Source organism: Poromitra crassiceps (genome assembly GCF_964638095.1).
Source record: "Poromitra crassiceps genome assembly, chromosome: 3".
NCBI classification, from domain to species: Eukaryota; Metazoa; Chordata; class Actinopteri; order Beryciformes; family Melamphaidae; genus Poromitra; species Poromitra crassiceps.
Window position 1 is genome coordinate 92,161,457 of NC_139625.1, and position 20,828 is coordinate 92,182,284.

A 20,828-nucleotide genomic window follows, 5' to 3' on the forward strand; every position below is an offset into this window, starting at 1 on the left:
TATTATTATTATTATTATATTCTGGCAGTAAAGAAATGTTTTAAATGAAAGTTGACTGATCTATTCAACTTTTATTAAAGAGCAAAATTAACCCGACTCTGTAAACCCTGAACAACTTGACAGACAATTTAAATTTGAAACTGGAATGTCTATTGGACCTCCTGACGAATAAAGGAAAGAAAAGGGTCAATGGCAGATTTAATGTTAGTCTCACCTTATATACTGATATCTAAGTTGATATTCAAGTTTTAACCTGATTTTACGGTACAATAATTTACAAAATGTTAAGTAATACTATAATAGTAAAAGTACAAATCCTGACCTGAGAGTCTCCAGTCTACAGTGTGGACTCCCCAGTCCAGTAGAGAGCAATTTCAATCCTGAATTCTGCAGGTCATTGTTACTCAAGTCCAGCTCTCTCAGACTAGAGGACTGTGAGCTGACAACAGAGGCCAGAGCTTCGCAGCTTCTCTCTGACAGTTGACATGCACTCAGCCTAAAGGACAAGAAGACAATCATGTGGAAATATTATTCTGTTATATTTAATGTCATTATTGTATTATTTCTACTGACAGACTGTATTGATGAGGCCCTGGTCTAAAGCAGGTCCATTGTGTTTGTATGGTGCTAACACAAGCAGCTGCCTGGCAACAGCAGACTGTGTTGGTTGCTGAACTTGCTTGGTAACGTTAACTCAGAAAAGTCACTTGAAAACGGCAACCTGGACAATTTATCAGTCAGATCAGCCTCTAATGCCCAGGAAGGATTCGGGATAGATTATCGGACGTTATTGTGGCATGTTTGGTCTTAGCCAGTCAAACAATGTTCCATGACCATAAGCATAATGGTAGTAACATTAGGCATATTTGCGACTGTTGCATTACTTCACACAAGATGGTAATGTTATTAGCGTAGTTTCTGACCAGGTGGTAAATCCATTAGCAAGCAGCTAACGTTATCGGCCAAAACATTACAGCAGCTACAAAGTCCCTCCATGAACAAAAAACACAGCCCCGACTCTAGTTTCCCTCCGAAGCTGGTCACATTGCTGCTGTCTGGCCAGACGGGCTTCACTAGATAAATATTTATTTCTTTTTTGTGTGGACTTTTTGCTGGAGTCTGTGTTGTTGTTTTTTTCTGCTGGCAGCTAGCGACAAACGTAATGTCACTGCCTGTTAGCCTTCTTCTTCGTTGGTAATATTTCCGGCCGGAGCCAGGAAGACAACGGGCAGGCTCCTGAACGCGCAGAACGTCACATCAGCCAAATTTTCTGGGAAAATTTGACCAGCAGCAAATGTGAATGCAAAGAGCTGGGCTCATCTTTTTAATTACGGAACGGCGCATTCACTCATTAGTAATAGAAAACACTTTGTGAAGGTTTATTTTCTGCCAAACCTACGGATAGTACCTTTAACTTATTATTAACACATTCACTGACAACAGTTTTCTCAATACTGTAGGTAGCTTCTGCCAAGTTTTTTTTTTGAGGATTCTGGCTCATCTTTCAAGAGCCGAGGATTATTTTCTGCTAGGACTTTGTGAACACAAAATATCTCAAAAGAACTAATAGAATGTGTGCTTTCTCTGTCTAAAATAGTTAGTTTGTAGAGTTAGTAGTTATGTAGGCATTAGCAGTTGAATACAGCATGGTTTCAGCGTCTGAAAAGGAAAGCTGAGAAAAATGCCTTTTTGTGAAATTCGATAGAACAGTCACTTTAACCATTTATTTTTGGCATCAGTAAGACATCAGACATCTAAACAATAGTTCTGAACAGTAATTTCCTCCATAACAGCACCCCCACCCCCCTCTCCTTCAAACTCCTCCCTCCGTGGGTGTGTCTCTGGTGGCTGCAGCCTGTGTCACAAGCGAGTTTCTGCTGCCTGTCTGTGCTGCCTGGCGGCCCCTCATCGGGCGAGTCTGGATGGGGCTCGTTCGTTTCTTGGGGTTTCGGTTGAGAGCTGGGATGAAGCTGCGTGCGATTCTGGGCTTTATGCTGCGTGTTTTAAAGTGTGTTGCACCCAGTCTATTTTTGGAACCCCCCACCGTTGTGCGCCACCGTTGTGCGCCAGCGCGAAAGCGTTTTCGCCAAACCATTCTACAGTATGAGAATGGTTTCCTCACGCTTTTCCCTGCAGTTTTGGCTCGGCTTTCTCTAGTCTGGAGAGCACTGTCGCCACTTAGTGGGTCGGTGGAATGGGTTGTACACGTTCGGTGGCTCCCATATTTATATAGGAGATGTAGGGGGCTTTGATCAACGTCCCACCGTCAATTTTTTTTTTGACGAGTTAACTCATCCACGGCAGTCAACCGTTGTTGTTTTTTTGACGAGTTAACTCGTCCACGGTAGTGAACGTGTTAATGTCATTAATTTATTATTATTATTATTATTATTATTATTATTATTATTATATTCTGGCAGTAAACAAATGTTTTAAATGAAAGTTGACTGATCAATTCAACTTTTATTCAAGAGCAAAATTAACCCGACTGTAAACAACTTGACAGACAATTTAAATTTGAAACTGGAATGTCTATTGGACCTCCTGACAAATAAAGGAAAGAAAAGGGTCAATGGCGGATTTAATGTTAGTCTCACCTTATGTACTGATATCTAAGTTGATATACAAGTTTTGATTTTACGGTACAATAATTTACAAAATGTTAAGTAATACTACAATAGTAAAAGTACACATCCTGACCTGAGAGTCTCCAGTCTACAGTGTGGACTCCCCAGTCCAGTAGAGAGCCATTTCAATCCAGAATTCGGCAGGTCATTGTTACTCAAGTCCAGCTCTCTCAGACTAGAGGACTGTGAGCTTACAACAGAGGCCAAAGCTTCGCAGCTTCTCTCTGACAGTTGACATGCACTCAGCCTAAAGGACAAGAAGACAATCATGTGGAAATATTATTCTGTTATATTTCATGTCATTATTGTATTATTTCTACTGCTGACAGACTGTATTGATGAGGCCCTGGTCTAAAGCAGGTCCACTGTGTTTGCATGGTGCTGTATGTAGGAGGAAATCCCTTCACAACTTAGGGACACCTTAATTGTCTCCATCTTTAAAGGATGGCTTTACCAATAATCAACCCACTTTGTATCATGAATCATCTCGGTAATATAAGCACATGGGCAGTTTTTACCATCTCTAACTGTTTTCCTCGCAGAGAAAAATGCTCACGCTGCTGTCTGCAGAAACTCCGCCAGCTGCAAGTCATTGGGCTTGTGATTCTCCATGGATGTGTGCATATTTAAAAATTAAAAGGTACAAAAAGGCACGCACATCCAGCAGTGAACGGTTAAAACCAGGTGCAGGACCGAAGTGCAAATGAGTAATAAAAAATAGAGTCCGCACACTGGCAGCTGCTCCCAAATATTTAATCGGAGACCACAAAAAGTGTGACGTTTCGGGCAAAGCCCTTCCTCAGACATAAATTAAGTGTAGGGACACACCCCTTAAGTACCCTCACAGGGGTCACCTGACACATCATGTGATACATAGAAGAGTTAGAAGACATACAGTGCACTTATTCGACCAGTATACAAAATAATCAAATAGCAACTGGCAATATCAAAACTTGAATGTCTCAAAGGACAAGTAAAGTAACGACAGATTCAGAACAACTTGAATATCACATAAACAAAGATTATCAGGTGTAAACCGTCATAATGAAATATAATATTAAGAAGAAAGTGTGTTTACTGAATATACATCAACACGAAGTGTGGAGTTCCTTGAGACTAATCATACAGGAGAGGTATCTGATTCCACACTTTGGGAGGCCCTTAACACATTGAGTGCCACAGCGCTTCAGTAAAATTGTCTGGAGCCTGTGCCAGATTCACTTCCATTCAGTTGAAAACAGCTATAGAATTTTTTCTATTAGGGCTATATTGACAGGGCTGGACTCTAATGAAACATTGGACACTCCTGCTTCTTCCAAAGAAGAAATTTTGTTTCTAGACAGTTCCATTATGAAATGACAGCCTCTGAAAGAAGAGCACTTTCAAGGGTTTTCTGCTTTTTTTTTTTACTTTTCAAGATAAAGTCACTTTTATGAATACTTTTTGCACTCTAATTTCAAGCACATTCACTGACTCTGGCTGGTGTTTTCTGATGTGGTGGCGTGGTGTGGTTCTGTGCAGCCTGCGTGCCCCACCCCCCTCTCCCCCCCCCCCCCCCCCCTGAGCTGCGGGCTCCTCCCCACACGCACAGAGTCTGTTTTCTCAGCCTCCGTTTTTGCCCGGATCGCAGCGCAACAAGGAAATGGCAAACAGGAGTTACGGGACTGAAGGAAAAGGCTTGGCCGTTCGGCTTCGGGTGCTGCCTTTCTGGCAGGGAATCGTGTGGAGAAACTATATGCAGACAGATAGACAGAAGCAGAAGAGCTCAGTTGTGGGCGCGGATGCAGCCAACTGTCAGCTGCAGACAGAGCAATCTATATGGCTCTGGCTGCAGCATGCATCGGTTTCCCCTTTGATCACGGCTTTTCCGCTTTCTCCTGCACAAAGTAAAGGATCTGAGGTGGGTGGCGCAGCTCCCGTGTAGATGTTTAAGGTGGCGCCGTGTGATCCCTTGAAGGGATTCATGCTCACTGGCTGGATACGACCTTAAACAGCAGAATTATGGAATAATATGAATTATGATTTTAGGACGTCCACAGACGTCCTTGGCACTCCTCGTTACTTTTTTTTAGGACGTGCACAGACGTCCTTGGCACTCAATGTGTTAAGGTAGTTATGAGGGGTCACATAATCTCTTTCGAAGCCTCAAAAAAGAAGAGAACAGCGCCGCAGACTGGTGGAGATTGAAAACACACTCCCAACCATCGAACAGTCCTATAGGAACTCCCTTCTACAAGATGACTATAATAAGATTTTGAATTTAAAATACGAATATAACCGCATTCTCAGTGGAAACATAGGTAAACTTCTACTCAAGCTCAAACAGAGACACTTTGAGTTGGGCAATAAACCGGAGAGGCTGTTAGCCAGACAGTTGAAGGGAGCCCAGGCGAGCCGTGCAATTCATAATAATAAATCTAAATCAGGTGACCTACTAATCAACCATAAGTAAATAAACAATCGCTTTAAAGAATTCTACTCTTATTACTTACTTATACACTGCTAAATCTCAGGCCACTGATGCAGACTTTGCCAGATTTTTTGACTCCCTTAATCTGCCACAGTTGGACGAGTCAGCCAGATTAAAACTGGACTCAGATATAACGGAGAGTGAACTAGTCGAGGCAATTAAATAATTGTCCTCAGGTAAAGCAACAGGCCCAGACAGGTATGACTGTGAATTCTACAAGGCATTCCATAAGACCCTTGCCCCAGTTTTACTTAGGATGATTAAAGATTCCATTAAAAATGATGGACTTCCAAAATCACTATATGAGGCGAACATATGCATCCTGTTAAAAAAAGGCAAAGATGAGACAGAACCCGGCAGTTACAGACCCATTGCTCTCCTCAACTTCGACCAAAAATCTGTCACAAAAATACTAGCTAATAGACTGGGAAGGCATACTGTATTGCATCAATCATACATTCCGAACAAACAGGGTTTATTCCAGGTAGATTTTCATTTAATAATGTGCGCTGGCTCCTTAACAATCTATACAGTGACCAGGCAGGGGACTCTAAAGTGGCCATTTTGTCTCTAGATGCCGAAAAGGCGTTTGATCAGATAGAGTGGCCATATATGTTTGAGGCGCTCCAAAGATTTGGGTTTAGGGATTCCTTTATTGCATGGGTAAAAATTCTATATCTTTGTCCATCATCCTGTATTCTTACCAATAAAGACAAATCTGGGCCTTTCGCTTTACAGAGGGGGGTGAGACAGGGGGATCCGCTCTCTCCTTTACTCTTCGATCTAGCCCTAGAACCCCTTGCAATAGGTATAAGGAGCCACCCCGATATCAGAGGTGTCAAGATAGGAAACCTGGAAAGCCGTGTTAGCCTTTACGCAGATGACACATTCTTATACCTTATGAATCCAGAAATTTCTGTTCCTCCTTTGTTAGATTTTATTGAAGCATTTGGCAAACTCTCTGGATACACTATCAATTGGGGTAAAAGTGAATTCATGCCTTTAACAGACAGTTTAGACTCTGATTTCCTCCTCACCCTACCATTCAAAATTGTATATGACCACTTTACATATTTAGGACTTAGAATACCCCGAAATCCAAAACTTTTATATAAAATCAATTATGTCGACTTGGTCACGAAGCTCAAATTTAATATAGAGAAGTTGCAGATCCTGCCCTTGTCTATGGTGGGGCGTATCAATGCAATCAAGATGATGTCCCTTCCTAGATTTCTGTATCTGTTTCAGAATTTGCCAATTTTTTTGTGTTCATCTTTTTTTAAGAAATTGGATTCCATTGTCCTTCTATTTATCTGGGGATATAAAGCTCATCGCATAGCAAAAGCACATCTATAAAAGTCAACAGACGAGGGTATATTAGGCCTTCCAGTATTTAGACACTATTACTGGGCAGCAAATGCCAGGGCATTGACTTATTGGAAATTGGGACTTCCAGGTGACACACTGGCTAGTAATGCCCCCTTGTGGCTGAACATTGAAGCTACATTGGTGAAAAATTCCTCCCTTTCCACTTTGCTTTTCTCCATGACTGAATCCCCAGGTAAATTGATTGGCAATAATTTTATTTTAAGAAACTCAAGATTTTGAACCAGATTAGAAGTGTCAAGAAATTGCCAAATGTTTCTGTACACACTCCCATATGCCACAACCACATGTTTTTGTCATCTCAGACAGATGGGGCGTTCGCTGTCTGGAGGGACAGGGGACTTGCGAGTCTTGGTGACTTATATATAGATGGTCAGTTTGCCTCTTTTGATCAGTTGACAACAAAATGTAATATTCCGAATTCCCACCTTTTTCGTTACTTCCAAATTCGACATTATATTAAGGAAATAATCCCTAATTTTGAAACCTTGCCAGGGAGTTGCCCATTCTATGAGCTCCTGCAGCTTCCTCCGGATTCCAAACATCTGATATCACGCTTTGTATATCTATTTACTACTCCTGTGCCCTCCAACCATTTGAAAGAAGCTTGGTCTGCTGAACTGGGGCTTGAAGTGTCTGGTGACATTTGGGCAGAGGTTTTGTGTAGAATTCAAACTTGCTCGATTAATGTCAGGTACAAACTTATTCAATTCAAGGTCATCCACAGACTTCATTACTCAAAGACTAAATGACACAGAATTTATCCATCAGTGTCTCCAGTATGTGACAGATGCAAGGGTGCAGAGGGCTCCTTATCACATCTTTTTTGGTTCTGCCCGCATTTAAATGAGTTCTGGCACAAAATATTTCAGTGGTTTTCCTGTGTCTATGAAAAAAAACATTCCTCCTGACCCAGAGCTAGCACTTTTTGGTTGTTCAGAAGCTGCTTTAAGCTACCCAGTAGAAGAACAAGCGGCACTGATGATGGGTATGATGGCTGCCAAAAAAATTATTTTGACAAACTGGAAGTTACCTGCACCCCCCTGTTTTCAGAAATGGCTTAACGAAATGATCATAATTATACAGATGGAGAGAATACGTTATCATAAATCCAAAGGGCCAAATAAATTATTGAAAATATGGGGTCCATTATCTTAAAAGATAAATAACCACTTTGTAATGTCACAACTCATGTACCCATCCTACCTTCGTTCTGTATACCTGAGATTGTAACCTTCTGAAACATACCGCAAATTTCAATCAGTATTATGTCTGGTAACTTGTTTTTTTTTGTCTTGTCTTGTCTTTGTTATTGCTGTCGTGATCGTCACGTTATTGTAATTGTTGTTTAAGTTTTATGGTTGTTTGTCTTTAAGTATTAATATAAAACTGAAAATAAAATATATAAAAAAAGAAGAGGGAGGCCAAAAGATGGAGGCCAAAAGATGATGAAAACGAGATCAGTTTCATCATCTTTTGGCCTCCATCTTTTGGTTTCTTAATTCAATCAAATGCCTACCGCTGTAAAAAAATATATATATATATATATATTATATATATATATATATATATATATATATATATATATATATATATATATATATATATATACACCTCATAACATATATATATATATATACCTCATAACATATATATATATATATATATATATATATATATATATATATATATATATATATATATGTTATGAGGTGGTCTCTAGTACTTTGAAGGGTGTTTGACAAGTCCAATGCCAGATTATCTAAGAGAAGAAACATTATGAGAAGCTTGTGTGAAGTGGACAGCCACTGGGCTTCTGATGTCATTGTTACAGATGTTGGATCTGTGTTCTGAGATTCTGGTCTTAAGTGGTCTGGTGGTTTTGCCTATGTAGGCAAGGCCACATAGACATTTGAGGATATAGATGACATTATTACTTTTACAGGTTATCACTTCTTTGATGTTAAAGGGTTTTCCTGTACGTGGATGAGTAAAAGTGGTGGCTTTGTGTGTGAAGTTACACTGAGTGCAGTTGCCGCATCTGTAGTTACCGTGAGGGATAGACTGTAAAAAGTGGGGCTGGGTTGGAGGTGAGAGGTAGGCTCTCACAAGCAGGTTTCTTAAGTTAGGTGGTCTCTTATAGACGATCCGAGGTGGTGTGTCAAGGGACTTGAGAGCTGGATCAGATTCTATAATGTGCCAGTATTTTTGAATAATAGATTGGAATTCCCTGCCAACGGGTGAATACTGGATTATACAATTAACTCTAGACTCAGAGTTAATGGGTTTGAAAGTCATCATCGGAACTACAGATATGGCGGATACGGTTGAACTGAGAGATGGGCAGACTTATTTTGAGTGGAATTGGATGGAAGGAATGTCCATGAAGAATGGAGTTTCTGTCCGTACTTTTACGGTATAGGTTGGAGCCCAAATTATTTGCATCTCTGTATACAAGAATGTCTAAAAAGTTCATCTTATGCCTGTCGTATTCCATTGTGTATTTCAGATGACGACTGTTGGAATTAATAAAGTCATGGAACTCCTTCGGTTGTGTTTCAGATCCTTTCCACACAAAGAAAATGTAATCAATATACCTCTTCCAGTTGCTGATGAAGGGTAGATGTAGGTTGCGATGATAATTTAAAATGATGTCATGTCCCATGAGTCCACAATATAAGGAGGCAAAACTAGGAGCCATTGTAGCCCCCATGCTCGTGCCTAACACCTGGTGGTAAAAGTCAGAGCCAGACAAAAAGAAGACACTCAAGCCCCAAAAGGGCTGAACGAAGAGTTTGACTTACGGCCATTTTTGTAGTCCTTCTGTAGGTGTGCTTGTGTGTGTTCATCTCATTATGTCCACATTGTAATGAATATTGCTCTGTCTAGAGTTATGTCGGTCCTGTGTCATTTTCTTCATAGCTGTGGTATCTTCACATACTTTTTTACTACTACCACAATTTCAAAGTAGTAGAGACCACCTCGTAATAGTTAAATCACACTTTCTTCTTAATATTACATTTCATTATGATGGTTTACACCTGATAATCTTTGTTTATGTGATATTCAAGTTGTTCTGAAACTGCCGGTATATTACTTGTCCTTTGAGACATTCAAGTTTTGATATTGCCAGTTGCTATTTGCTAGTAATGTCTTCTAACTCGTTTATGTATCACATGATGTGTCAGGTGACCCCTGTGAGGGTACTTAAGGGGTGTGTCCCTACACTTCATTTATGTCTGAGGAAGGGCTTTGCCCGAAACGTCACACTTTTTGTGGTCTCCGATTAAATATTTGGGAGCAGCTGCCAGTGTGCGGACTCTATTCTTTATTACATATTTAAATATAATTAAAAATAAACAATAACAACCACCCTCGGAGCAGTGACCGCGTCTCGAGCAGAATGTCCGCAGTTCCGTTATGACACGTTTTTACCAGTGGGCAAGCCGCTGAAGATGCGGAAGTCTTTGTTTAAGCTGTAATTCATGGCCACTTGAGGCAGGGCTCAGAAGTCCCCTCATTCATTTTAAAATGCCTCACTTTGTAATAGTAATTAAACATTTTTACAGCCTGGACCGAAACACGCTTTTGGTCTAAAGAGCTAATTTCACCTTTTCATAACAACTGTGGGGGGCTCATATCTTATATAACTCGCCCGTTTGGAGTAAAATAGATGATAGAAAAGAGGGTGATTGACAGATCGCCTGTCCAGTGATAGCGCAGCTTGCCGATCACGGACCAATAGCAGGCAGAGCTGTGGCTCTGGGAAACTCCCATCTGACGTGAGGTGTGGAAGGACTCAACCCATTCCCTCCCACTCTGCTGAAGAAAAATCAAGATGTGACGGCCAACGTTTGAACTCCACCAGGGAGAAGAAATTTAATAGGATAGCTACGTCCATATTATTTATGTCTATGGTTGTGACGTAAAACACCTCACAACAGAGTGCTTTGCCAGAGGAGGAAATGGGAGCTCTCTATGAGGAAAACATAGAGAGACGGTAAACACTGCCCATGTGCTTACATTACCGAGATTATTGATACAAAGTGGGTTGATTATCGGTAAAGCCATCCTTTAAGAAGGGTGACAAGGCAGCGTGCGGGAATTACCGCAGCATCTCCCTTTTGTTCACCACTGGGAAAACTCTAGCTCGGGTTTTGGCAAACAGACTGCTCCCCAGACTCCTTGGTTCTGGCAAAAAAAACATCAAAATACTGAGACTGTTGAATGACATGTCAGCCACAGTACTCCGTGGCGGTGGTGATGAAAAATAAATTTAAGGTTGACACCGGAGTCAAGCAGGGCTGTGTCATTGCTCCTACCCTGTTCTCCATTTTCATTGCCGCAATCCTACATCTCACAGGTAAACATCTGACACAAGGAGTCAGAATAATGTACAGGACTGACGGTCAACTTCTCAACATCAACAGATTCAGGGCCAAAAGCAAAATGACCACCATATCCACTGCACTCTGGAGGCTTTCGCCAAGGCATACAATCAGCTTGGTCTGGCTCTTAACATAAAAAAGCCACCACCCAACAGTAGCACCCCCACCCCATCCCCAATCATCTCCGTTGACAGTACCAGACTGGGAAATGTGGACCACTTTACATATCTCGGCAGCATTCTATCCTCCAAAGCTCGATTATGAAATACACCACCGCCTCAGCTGTGCCAGTGGGGCTCTCTCAAGATAAGAAAAAGACTGAAAACCGCGACCTCCAGGCCAGGACAAAAATCCTGCTCTACAAAGCGGTAGTGCTGCCCTGGCCACCCTACTGTAGGGATCAGAGACCTGGACCACATACAGCAGGCACCTGAAGGCACCCGAGGCACATCACCAGCGATGCCTCAGAAGAATCCTCAGCTGGGAGGATAGACGCACCAACACCTGTGTCCTTCAATAAGCCAATATCCCCACCATCACTGCCACTATCGCCCAACACCAGCTCAGATGGACTGGTCACATCATCTGTATGCCTGACTCTCGCATGCCAAAACAAGTACTATATTCCCAGCTACTCATAGGAAAACGTGACCTGGGAGGTCAAAAGAAAAGGTACAAGGACAACATTAAAGCCAACATAAAAAAGTGCCACATAGACCTCAACACCTGGCAGGTCACAACAACCAACAGGGCATCCTGGAGAAAACTTGTCTGTGATGGTGCTGCACTATACAACCACCACCTCCACTGTGCTGCAGAAGACAAGTGCAGACTGAGAAAGGAGAACCCCACCAAGGCCCGAACCAAACCCACGGCCACCACTGCTCACCCCTGCCCACACTGCACCAAAATATGTAGCTCCAGGATTGGCCTCTTCACCCACCTGAAGACCCACAAGGACCCAGGATGAGGACATTCTTACTCTACCCGGACGAGTGATGATGATGATGATGGTGATACTGAGCTGTCAGGAGCACTAACACTTTGAAAGGGAGATGATATGCACATCAATATAGGTGCAAGGCTATAGCAGGCAAAACTGCAGTAATTACACTTACTGCAGTTTGATTTGGTTTCCGAGAGCTTCAGCTGGACTTAAACAGACATAAACCGCTGTAACTACACTTCGAGGTGTAGTTACTGCGGTTCTGATTGGCTTTTGGTTGGATTTTGTAGTTACTGCAATTTTCCCGCTCTTTCCATAACAAAGCCCAACATATGAATCACTCATAATGGTGCAATCCTGGGGGGAAATAATATTGGAGCTTGCTTTGAAATGCAAATATCCTGAAAATGGTAAGGAAATATGAGCTTATAGTAACTTTTCTACCTGCTCCCTGAAGGCTTCAGTGCTTGTACACCTCTCACATCATAATAATCACCAAGGCATAATCTTTGTTCTTTAGAAAAACACCGGTTGCGAGCACACTCAAAATCGATTAACTCTGGGTGCAGGGCAAGCAAATAGTTCAGAGAAGAGAGAAGCCAGCACTCCAAATGTCTTGATATATGATTTAATTCCTCAAACCTGGGCAGCAGACAACGGACGTTTCAGTCAAAGACCTTCCTCAGCGTTGTGCTGTGTCAGGCAAAAAAAGACGGCTAAGTGTAGTCTTAGACTGAATTTCAATCATGGAAGACCGAAAGGCATAGGTAGACACCCCATGCTGTCATACCCCTCAGCCCAAATGACGTCACTAAATGACGTCACCATCTCCGACGTCACCTTCTCTATGACGTCACCTTTGCAGGATGACGTCAGTTGCCCAAATGACGTCAGTTATGACATCATAAATGCCCTTCTCCTGGTACTATATAAAGCCCCCATCACCACAGCTTAAATCACACTTGTGCAGTCATCACTCACCTCGTGCCAGCATCCCACATTCATCCAGCATCTCCAGAGCAAAAGCTTCACTCAGTCCATCATCATGTCTGAGTCTGAAAACGAGCAGCAGCTTCAGAGGGTCAACGCCTTCCTCCAGAGCACGATCAACGTCCCGACCATCCCAGGGCAAACCTCCAATCCCCAGGCTTTATCTTCAGGCGTCACAAAGGACGCTCCTCACACCAGGGGCCGCGGCCGCAAAAAGCAATCCATCCCCGCGGAGGTCCAAGACGTCTCGCCCGGATCAAAGTCCGCGCAGCACTCCGGAGGCCGTGGCCGCGGTAAAGGAGCCAAGAAATCCGCCTCCAAGAAAGCCCCAGCGAAACGCACCAAAACCGCCGGCTCCTCGGTGGACGCTACGAGGCTTCCAGCCCCTCCAAGCCTCCAGGATCCACTGTTTGCAACCATTCAATCACTGGTCGGGTCCCTCATCGATGCCCGCCAGGAGACACTCGGGAGCCCCGCACTCCCCACAGCAGCAGCCCAATCAGCCCCGCCCCAGGTTCCAGGCGTGTATCCCCCTTTTCAACCGGCATCTCATCCGGTGATATCAGCCCAGCCAGTTCCGCTTCAGGATCCAGGTGTGTGCGCCGAGTTCCCTCCCCTCCCCGTGCATATTCCCCCGATGAATTCCCTCGCCTCCGCTATTCCCTCCCCCGCATACGGAAGGCCATATATCCCACTTTCTGCAAATGTATCCCCCAGACTTCGGTCCAGGATCCTTCAACGCAGAGATATTAACTTAGTCAGTATTATCCTGCCGTCTGCTGAGTGCAGCAAGAAAATAATGGGCGGCCAAGACGTATCGGCCGTCCTAAAATCTTCCGACCCCCGTCTCGCCAGAGAGCTATCACCAACCGAGTTCTTTGTTGCGTTCAGGGTTCTCTGCGACATAATATGCTCCATGTATCCCAACCGTCGCACCGAGCTAGACGAATACATGGCACTGGTGGGGGACCTCCACCTAAAATACGGGAAGGGCATATTCTACCAGTACCACAAAGCGTTTTCTGCGAAAGCAGCGCTGTACATAACTCGATCCAACACCCGCCTGGACTGGTCCGTGTTGGATACCGAGCTATTGGTATTGGTCACGGGCGGTCATCAGGCGATCACCTGCTTTTCCTGCGGTGAAATAGGCCACACGGCTCACCTATGCCCTAAAGCTGCCTTCCAGGCTTCCGGCAGCCACACCCCGTTTTCCCCCAGTCCACCCCCCCTCCTCCAGCAGGGAACCTTCCAGCCAAACGCAATCAGACCGCCAGGGGCGCAAGGTACTTATGCATAATAATATGGATTAATAATATAATATCTAATATCTATATATATATAAAATAATATCAATTTTAATGGAGTACTTTTACAGGTTATCACTTCTTTGATGTTAAAGGGTTTTCCTGTACGTGGATGAGTAAAAGTGGTGGCTTTGTGTGTGAAGTTACACTGAGTGCAGTTGCCGCATCTGTAGTTACCGTGAGGGATAGACTGTAAAAAGTGGGGCTGGGTTGGAGGTGAGAGGTAGGCTCTCACAAGCAGGTTTCTTAAGTTAGGTGGTCTCTTATAGACGATCCGAGGTGGTGTGTCAAGGGACTTGAGAGCTGGATCAGATTCTATAATGTGCCAGTATTTTTGAATAATAGATTGGAATTCCCTGCCAACGGGTGAATACTGGATTATACAATTAACTCTAGACTCAGAGTTAATGGGTTTGAAAGTCATCATCGGAACTACAGATATGGCGGATACGGTTGAACTGAGAGATGGGCAGACTTATTTTGAGTGGAATTGGATGGAAGGAATGTCCATGAAGAATGGAGTTTCTGTCCGTACTTTTACGGTATAGGTTGGAGCCCAAATTATTTGCATCTCTGTATACAAGAATGTCTAAAAAGTTCATCTTATGCCTGTCGTATTCCATTGTGTATTTCAGATGACGACTGTTGGAATTAATAAAGTCATGGAACTCCTTCGGTTGTGTTTCAGATCCTTTCCACACAAAGAAAATGTAATCAATATACCTCTTCCAGTTGCTGATGAAGGGTAGATGTAGGTTGCGATGATAATTTAAAATGATGTCATGTCCCATGAGTCCACAATATAAGGAGGCAAAACTAGGAGCCATTGTAGCCCCCATGCTCGTGCCTAACACCTGGTGGTAAAAGTCAGAGCCAGACAAAAAGAAGACACTCAAGCCCCAAAAGGGCTGAACGAAGAGTTTGACTTACGGCCATTTTTGTAGTCCTTCTGTAGGTGTGCTTGTGTGTGTTCATCTCATTATGTCCACATTGTAATGAATATTGCTCTGTCTAGAGTTATGTCGGTCCTGTGTCATTTTCTTCATAGCTGTGGTATCTTCACATACTTTTTTACTACTACCACAATTTCAAAGTAGTAGAGACCACCTCGTAATAGTTAAATCACACTTTCTTCTTAATATTACATTTCATTATGATGGTTTACACCTGATAATCTTTGTTTATGTGATATTCAAGTTGTTCTGAAACTGCCGGTATATTACTTGTCCTTTGAGACATTCAAGTTTTGATATTGCCAGTTGCTATTTGCTAGTAATGTCTTCTAACTCGTTTATGTATCACATGATGTGTCAGGTGACCCCTGTGAGGGTACTTAAGGGGTGTGTCCCTACACTTCATTTATGTCTGAGGAAGGGCTTTGCCCGAAACGTCACACTTTTTGTGGTCTCCGATTAAATATTTGGGAGCAGCTGCCAGTGTGCGGACTCTATTCTTTATTACATATTTAAATATAATTAAAAATAAACAATAACAACCACCCTCGGAGCAGTGACCGCGTCTCGAGCAGAATGTCCGCAGTTCCGTTATGACACGTTTTTACCAGTGGGCAAGCCGCTGAAGATGCGGAAGTCTTTGTTTAAGCTGTAATTCATGGCCACTTGAGGCAGGGCTCAGAAGTCCCCTCATTCATTTTAAAATGCCTCACTTTGTAATAGTAATTAAACATTTTTACAGCCTGGACCGAAACACGCTTTTGGTCTAAAGAGCTAATTTCACCTTTTCATAACAACTGTGGGGGGCTCATATCTTATATAACTCGCCCGTTTGGAGTAAAATAGATGATAGAAAAGAGGGTGATTGACAGATCGCCTGTCCAGTGATAGCGCAGCTTGCCGATCACGGACCAATAGCAGGCAGAGCTGTGGCTCTGGGAAACTCCCATCTGACGTGAGGTGTGGAAGGACTCAACCCATTCCCTCCCACTCTGCTGAAGAAAAATCAAGATGTGACGGCCAACGTTTGAACTCCACCAGGGAGAAGAAATTTAATAGGATAGCTACGTCCATATTATTTATGTCTATGGTTGTGACGTAAAACACCTCACAACAGAGTGCTTTGCCAGAGGAGGAAATGGGAGCTCTCTATGAGGAAAACATAGAGAGACGGTAAACACTGCCCATGTGCTTACATTACCGAGATTATTGATACAAAGTGGGTTGATTATCGGTAAAGCCATCCTTTAAGAAGGGTGACAAGGCAGCGTGCGGGAATTACCGCAGCATCTCCCTTTTGTTCACCACTGGGAAAACTCTAGCTCGGGTTTTGGCAAACAGACTGCTCCCCAGACTCCTTGGTTCTGGCAAAAAAAACATCAAAATACTGAGACTGTTGAATGACATGTCAGCCACAGTACTCCGTGGCGGTGGTGATGAAAAATAAATTTAAGGTTGACACCGGAGTCAAGCAGGGCTGTGTCATTGCTCCTACCCTGTTCTCCATTTTCATTGCCGCAATCCTACATCTCACAGGTAAACATCTGACACAAGGAGTCAGAATAATGTACAGGACTGACGGTCAACTTCTCAACATCAACAGATTCAGGGCCAAAAGCAAAATGACCACCATATCCACTGCACTCTGGAGGCTTTCGCCAAGGCATACAATCAGCTTGGTCTGGCTCTTAACATAAAAAAGCCACCACCCAACAGTAGCACCCCCACCCCATCCCCAATCATCTCCGTTGACAGTACCAGACTGGGAAATGTGGACCACTTTACATATCTCGGCAGCATTCTATCCTCCAAAGCTCGATTATGAAATACACCACCGCCTCAGCTGTGCCAGTGGGGCTCTCTCAAGATAAGAAAAAGACTGAAAACCGCGACCTCCAGGCCAGGACAAAAATCCTGCTCTACAAAGCGGTAGTGCTGCCCTGGCCACCCTACTGTAGGGATCAGAGACCTGGACCACATACAGCAGGCACCTGAAGGCACCCGAGGCACATCACCAGCGATGCCTCAGAAGAATCCTCAGCTGGGAGGATAGACGCACCAACACCTGTGTCCTTCAATAAGCCAATATCCCCACCATCACTGCCACTATCGCCCAACACCAGCTCAGATGGACTGGTCACATCATCTGTATGCCTGACTCTCGCATGCCAAAACAAGTACTATATTCCCAGCTACTCATAGGAAAACGTGACCTGGGAGGTCAAAAGAAAAGGTACAAGGACAACATTAAAGCCAACATAAAAAAGTGCCACATAGACCTCAACACCTGGCAGGTCACAACAACCAACAGGGCATCCTGGAGAAAACTTGTCTGTGATGGTGCTGCACTATACAACCACCACCTCCACTGTGCTGCAGAAGACAAGTGCAGACTGAGAAAGGAGAACCCCACCAAGGCCCGAACCAAACCCACGGCCACCACTGCTCACCCCTGCCCACACTGCACCAAAATATGTAGCTCCAGGATTGGCCTCTTCACCCACCTGAAGACCCACAAGGACCCAGGATGAGGACATTCTTACTCTACCCGGACGAGTGATGATGATGATGATGATGGTGATACTGAGCTGTCAGGAGCACTAACACTTTGAAAGGGAGATGATATGCACATCAATATAGGTGCAAGGCTATAGCAGGCAAAACTGCAGTAATTACACTTACTGCAGTTTGATTTGGTTTCCGAGAGCTTCAGCTGGACTTAAACAGACATAAACCGCTGTAACTACACTTCGAGGTGTAGTTACTGCGGTTCTGATTGGCTTTTGGTTGGATTTTGTAGTTACTGCAATTTTCCCGCTCTTTCCATAACAAAGCCCAACATATGAATCACTCATAATGGTGCAATCCTGGGGGGAAATAATATTGGAGCTTGCTTTGAAATGCAAATATCCTGAAAATGGTAAGGAAATATGAGCTTATAGTAACTTTTCTACCTGCTCCCTGAAGGCTTCAGTGCTTGTACACCTCTCACATCATAATAATCACCAAGGCATAATCTTTGTTCTTTAGAAAAACACCGGTTGCGAGCACACTCAAAATCGATTAACTCTGGGTGCAGGGCAAGCAAATAGTTCAGAGAAGAGAGAAGCCAGCACTCCAAATGTCTTGATATATGATTTAATTCCTCAAACCTGGGCAGCAGACAACGGACGTTTCAGTCAAAGACCTTCCTCAGCGTTGTGCTGTGTCAGGCAAAAAAAGACGGCTAAGTGTAGTCTTAGACTGAATTTCAATCATGGAAGACCGAAAGGCATAGGTAGACACCCCATGCTGTCATACCCCTCAGCCCAAATGACGTCACTAAATGACGTCACCATCTCCGACGTCACCTTCTCTATGACGTCACCTTTGCAGGATGACGTCAGTTGCCCAAATGACGTCAGTTATGACATCATAAATGCCCTTCTCCTGGTACTATATAAAGCCCCCATCACCACAGCTTAAATCACACTTGTGCAGTCATCACTCACCTCGTGCCAGCATCCCACATTCATCCAGCATCTCCAGAGCAAAAGCTTCACTCAGTCCATCATCATGTCTGAGTCTGAAAACGAGCAGCAGCTTCAGAGGGTCAACGCCTTCCTCCAGAGCACGATCAACGTCCCGACCATCCCAGGGCAAACCTCCAATCCCCAGGCTTTATCTTCAGGCGTCACAAAGGACGCTCCTCACACCAGGGGCCGCGGCCGCAAAAAGCAATCCATCCCCGCGGAGGTCCAAGACGTCTCGCCCGGATCAAAGTCCGCGCAGCACTCCGGAGGCCGTGGCCGCGGTAAAGGAGCCAAGAAATCCGCCTCCAAGAAAGCCCCAGCGAAACGCACCAAAACCGCCGGCTCCTCGGTGGACGCTACGAGGCTTCCAGCCCCTCCAAGCCTCCAGGATCCACTGTTTGCAACCATTCAATCACTGGTCGGGTCCCTCATCGATGCCCGCCAGGAGACACTCGGGAGCCCCGCACTCCCCACAGCAGCAGCCCAATCAGCCCCGCCCCAGGTTCCAGGCGTGTATCCCCCTTTTCAACCGGCATCTCATCCGGTGATATCAGCCCAGCCAGTTCCGCTTCAGGATCCAGGTGTGTGCGCCGAGTTCCCTCCCCTCCCCGTGCATATTCCCCCGATGAATTCCCTCGCCTCCGCTATTCCCTCCCCCGCATACGGAAGGCCATATATCCCACTTTCTGCAAATGTATCCCCCAGACTTCGGTCCAGGATCCTTCAACGCAGAGATATTAACTTAGTCAGTATTATCCTGCCGTCTGCTGAGTGCAGCAAGAAAATAATGGGCGGCCAAGACGTATCGGCCGTCCTAAAATCTTCCGACCCCCGTCTCGCCAGAGAGCTATCACCAACCGAGTTCTTTGTTGCGTTCAGGGTTCTCTGCGACATAATATGCTCCATGTATCCCAACCGTCGCACCGAGCTAGACGAATACATGGCACTGGTGGGGGACCTCCACCTAAAATACGGGAAGGGCATATTCTACCAGTACCACAAAGCGTTTTCTGCGAAAGCAGCGCTGTACATAACTCGATCCAACACCCGCCTGGACTGGTCCGTGTTGGATACCGAGCTATTGGTATTGGTCACGGGCGGTCATCAGGCGATCACCTGCTTTTCCTGCGGTGAAATAGGCCACACGGCTCACCTATGCCCTAAAGCTGCCTTCCAGGCTTCCGGCAGCCACACCCCGTTTTCCCCCAGTCCACCCCCCCTCCTCCAGCAGGGAACCTTCCAGCCAAACGCAATCAGACCGCCAGGGGCGCAAGGTACTTATGCATAATAATATGGATTAATAATATAATATCTAATATCTATATATATATAAAATAATATCAATTTTAATGGAGTATGCTCCTATCCTAAATTGCATTTTTCTGCACGTCTGCAGCGCCTGCAGGGAAACGCACCCCCGCTCCGTCTACCCCCGCAGGATCCGCCCCCCAAGGCAGTTCCCCAAAAAAGAGAAATTGGGTTAAAAATCCTAGAATCCCTTCCATCCACCCCCATCGACATCCCAGCCCTGGCTCTCAAACTAGCCTGCCACCCTGATCGCGTATTCACCGATCATTTCTTAAACCGGCCTCTCCCAGGGGTTCAAAATAGGAGTAATTTCTCCCCCCACAGTTTCCCACGTCTCTAAAAATCTGCAAACGGCTCAAAAAGAGCCCAAAATAGTATCTCAACTCCTTAGCAGGGAATTATCTAAAGACAAGTCCAGTAGGCTGATGTGTCTGATATAGAAGAAAACCTAACGATCTAAGTCCAGTAGGCGTCGCCACTCGCAAATATTCCGGCAAAAAGCGCCTTATTATAGACCTATCAGCCCCTCATCACGGCCCCACTCCAAGCATAAATAGCCTCATTCCTCCCGAAATCTATTCCCTCCACTATGCAAAAATAGACCACGTTTCTGGGCATTCATCTTGACACCGAGCTTATGCAAGCTTCCCTCCCCCTCGAAAAATTGTCTCGCATCCGCGAAATAGCCCAGTCCTATTCAGCAGCCAGCCACATTTCAAAACGAGACCTTCCGTCTCTACTCGGCCACCTGAATTTTGCCATGCACATTATTCCCCAAGGGAGGTCATTCATTTCCAGGCTGCTCGATTTAGCATCTTCAGTCCCCAGCCTCCTTGACTCAGTTACCCTCAAAATGAGGGATACCGATCCGATCAAATTCTGGGCTCACCTGTTAGAAAATTGGAACGGAATCTCATTTTTCTATGACAAAATCGTCTCGT

General features: G+C 44.5%; 2 protein-coding genes across 2 annotated transcripts in view; one reads left to right on the forward strand and one right to left on the reverse strand.

The window, feature by feature from the left end:
- The window catches only part of LOC310773799 (stonustoxin subunit beta-like), a 38,532-nt gene extending 38,129 nt beyond the window's left edge, over positions 1-403 (reverse strand). Inside the window, exon 1 of the mRNA XM_083633753.1 lies at positions 323-403. The gene's annotated coding sequence lies outside the window, so the exon portion shown is untranslated. The remainder of the gene's footprint in view (positions 1-322) is intronic.
- Positions 1-20,828, forward strand: part of LOC310773361 (SAM and SH3 domain-containing protein 1-like) — a gene marked incomplete at both ends in the record, with an annotated part of 204,862 nt that overhangs the window by 86,570 nt on the left and 97,464 nt on the right. The window lies entirely within an intron of this gene.